Here is a 4,624-nt window from a genome sequence, read left to right on the forward strand (position 1 = left end):
TTCTCTTCATGGCAGAATTAATAGTCAAGATTATTTAAGCATTTTATCTGATCAAATTCATCCTATGGTTGCAGAACTGTTTCCGGAGGGAAATGCAATCTTTCAGGATGATAATGCACCAATTCACACAGCTGAAGTTGTTACCAAATGGCACAAGGAACATTCTAATGAAGCTGAACATCTTATTTAGCCACCACAGTCCCCAGATCTCAATATTATTGAAAATTTATGGTGTATTTTAGAAAAATAAGTAAGGAATCAATATCCTCCACCATCATCACTACAAGAACTGGAGATTGTTTTAGATAAAGAATAGACAAAAATTCCTATGGAAACAATTCAAACTTTGTATGAGTTCATTCCTCATAGAATTGAAGCTGTAATTACTGCCGAAGGCAGTCCTACCCCATATTAAAATAAATTTGTTTGAAATTTCAGGGTGTTTCCATTATTTTGTCCAACCCCTGTATATACATATAAATATTTATATTGTACACACACACATGTATGTGTGTGTATAGCCTTTGCCACTGTATATTGCCACATTTGGCCACCCTTGATGTTTACAGCATTGGTGATACATATCACCAAAGATATAAACACCCACAATGACACCAAATGTGTTGAGGTATTTAGATGAGTGTGCATGGGTGTATGTTTACATTTTGGTGACAAAATGTGTAAATTTGTATATTAAAGAGTATACACTTTTACATTTTATATTGATGTATTCATATATTTTTCAAGTGTGCAAATAGGAGTGTGCACATGTTGGGTGAGTGTGTTTTGTTCAGAGCAACTTAATGAATAGATGTATTGGCTGAATATGGGTGCTTCTGTATTATGATCTCTGATGTTTACATGTTCAATTGCGTGGGCAGCACATTGTTTGAACACTTGTGAATTATTTTGTTGAGTGAATGCGTGGATGCATGATGGTTAGTGTGTCTTTGCATATGGCAGGGTGTTTATGAAAATTTAATATATCTGCACAGGTTTTGCTTCATTTTATTTTAGTTTATGCCCTTTTAAGATTTTAAATATTTTAACACTAACCTCCCACACTTCTACTGTTTAGTTCACCTTCCTATTACTCTAAAAACATTCAGCTTTCTCCAGAAAGATCCATAAATGCCTGTCAAATCTCCTCCATCTAAATAAACCTTTGAATAATTTACCTCATTAAGTGTGCCTCTTTCTCTTTACTTTTCCTGCAACACACTAAATCATATCTAATTTCTATATTCAATGATGAATTCACAGAGCTCATCTGCAAAATTTTACTACTTTTTCTCTAAACTCCATCACTGCTGCCACCACCTCTGTCATCATTGTCATCACCACCACCTCCACCACTGGTGTCACCATCATCATTATCATACACATCACTTAATGTCTGTTACCATGCTGGCATGGGTTGGAAGGTTTGCAAGAGCTGGCAAACCATAGGACTGTGCCAAGCTCTGTTGTTAGTTTTGACACGGTTTCTACAGCTGGATACCCTTCCTAATACCAACCAATTCATAGGGTCTACTGGGTGTTTTTTTCATAGCACAAGCACCAGTGGGATCACCAAGTAACTTGCAAGACAAAGTTCCCTTGACTGGGAGAGTAGTATAAAGGAAGATTGCTTTGTGCCAGTTGAGAGCTTAAAAGAATAATAGAGAGATAGTGATAGGTGCTTTGCTGTAGAAAAGATGCACGGATAATGCAGTTGGAGAATAAGGTAGAGAAAGAGAGACTTTGAGAGCGAGATAGAGATGGAGAGAGAGAGTGAGAGAGATGGTAACCTTCTTGCTGCCTAAAATTACTTGCACCATTCTACCTGAATAGTGTGAGAACTTTGGTTTGATAACAAGTAGATTATCAAATCAATAAATTATTATGTTTATCTTGCTTTAATTTTATTTCTCTTCTCCATTTGTTTTGACTTTAACATTCCATTGTCTATTTATTATTTATTATTTACTTGTTTCGGTATTCTTTTTTAAAGCCTGGTACTTATTTTACTGGTCTCTTTTGCTGCAGAACCACTGTTATGGGGATGTAAACAAACCTCCACCACTTGTCAAGTGGTGCTGGGGAACAAACACCCTCACACACACACACACACACACACACACATCACAGGCTTCTTTCAGTTTCCATCTACCAAATCCACTTACAACTCAGTGCTATAGTAGAAGACACTTGCCCAAGATCTCACAATGTGGAACTGACCCCAGAAACCATGTGGTTGGGAAGCAAACTTCTTACCACACAGCCACACTTGTGCCTATTGTTAACAATTATTCAAAAGTTTGGTTGTGTCCATCTCTTTTACTGAATTCCTACAAACTATTATTTTCCCCAGGATTTGAAATTGCCCACCACCACCATCATCATCATCATCATCATCATCGTCATCACCATTATCACCATCATCATCACCATCATCATCATCATCATCACAACCACCACCGCCACCACCGCCGCCGCCGCCGCTGCTACCGCCAAAACCACCACCACCATCATCATAATCCAGTCTGATCTAGCAAGGTTTCTACAGCTGGATACCCTTCCTAACGTCAACCACTCCGAGAGTGTGGTGGGTACTTTTTTATGTGCCACTGGGATCGAAGCCAGTCAGGTGGCACTGGCATCGACCACACTCGAATGTTGCTTTTTATGTGCCGCCAGCACGTATACCAGCCAGGTGGCACTGGCATCTGTCATGCTCGAATGGTGCTTTTTATGTGCCAGCAGCACTAGCATTGACCACGCTCGAATGGTGCTTTCTACATGCCACCGGCACAGTTTTTGTTTTTCTTTCCTTTATTATTATACCTCTAATAGTCTACTTCTATACTAATTTCTAAGATTTTCTCTTCCCCATATCTTGGTAACGTAACTTTTCCAGTTCATATGCATATATATAGGACCATGTATGCATTTTCTCTAAACTCCGTCACTTTTGCCACCACCTCTGTCATCATTGTCATCACCACCACCTCCATCACTGGTGTCACCATCATCATTATTATACACATCACTTAATGTCTGTTACCATACTGGCATGGGTTGGAAGGTTTGCAAGAGCTGGCAAACCACAAACCTAATCCTTGGGACCATATTCCTCACCACGAGGAGAGTGGATAACTGTGGCAATCTTGCATGAGTGTGTGTTGCTATAATTGTACTTGTAGAGTATAATTGTTTAACCCTTTTGATACCAACCTACTTGAGACTGCTTCTAGTCCCATGATACAAATTGCCTATTTTAATGTGTTCTATATTGAAGCCTCTTGTAATGATTTTTAGCAATCACACAAATCTCAGGAAAAAAAAAAGAAATAAACAAAAGAAGAAAAGAAAAGAACAAACAAAATAAATCATTTACTAGTTAACCCTTATATACCCCTGGTTGTGTTTTCGCAATGCAAACCTGCTCCTACTTGTATGGACATGAACTCACATCTGACTGAGCATATGAAATGTTCAGTTGGTAGTTGACACCCGTAGCTAACAGTTGCATACTGTCCTTTTCTTCCAGATTGTGAAAGCTTACCATAACGTTTAATCTAAATACAGTGAAATTTTAAGACTTCATTTTTTTATGGGCATATATGGGTTAAGACTATATGTATTCAGTGGAAAGTTTAAGATTTTATTGAAGATCAAGATTGAAGATAATAAAGATTATGTAAGATTAATGATTATTTTAAATTAAAAATGAAAGATAATTTAAGATCAATTTAAGGATAAATGATTATGAATATTAATTAAAACTGAGATTTTGTTTTTGAGGATTGTAGAGATTATTTAAGATTAAAGATGACTAAAGATTAAGATTATTTAAAAATTAAGTCATTGAAAATTAAAAATTTTATTTCCCTATTGCAATGATGAAGGTTATGGATCTACGGTTGTGTTCTTTCTTTGGAAATGTCTAAAGCACAAAATATCCAATACTTCTTTTATATACAGTGGCCCATCCTTGGGTGGCTCTTGTAGCATTAACAAATTACATTGGCCCAAGTGTTTCACAGGTACTTAATTTATCGACTCCAGATGGATGAAAGGCAAAGTTAATTTCAGCAAAATTTGAATTCAGAATATGAACACAGGTGAAATACCACCAAGCATTTTGTCCAGCATGCTAAGATTCTGCCTGTTCACCACTTTAATAATAATAATAATAATAATAATAATATTTAAAAAAAAGATTGACATAACTCTTCACGAAGGTAAATAGTCAAAACGAAGAGCGCGATTTTAGATGTTTTATTTTTTGAACAACATTTCGACAGAACGTCTGTCTTTCTCAAGTTCAAACCAAAAGGTGATTGAAAATTCAAAATTTCAGAAACCAAACGTAGACTATGAACGTGAGTAATCAGCGTCCATACGTTGATAGAATGACATCATCAGCTTTTGTCAGTTTTTTAATAAGCAGAAAGAAAGAAAGAAAAAGGAAGACGACAGTAAAAGAAAAGAAAAAGAGAGAAAGAAGAATATTCAATCAAACAGTTTTGTATAAATTTGATGATATTCTCCTGTCATCTTATTCATTCCTCCAGGGTGTGATGTCAATAACCCGCAAACATATTTCTCCTCATACATTCTGAGAAGTGAAAGTGGGGTA

This window comes from Octopus bimaculoides, chromosome 1, assembly GCF_001194135.2.
Source record: "Octopus bimaculoides isolate UCB-OBI-ISO-001 chromosome 1, ASM119413v2, whole genome shotgun sequence".
Lineage (NCBI taxonomy): Eukaryota > Metazoa > Mollusca > Cephalopoda > Octopoda > Octopodidae > Octopus > Octopus bimaculoides.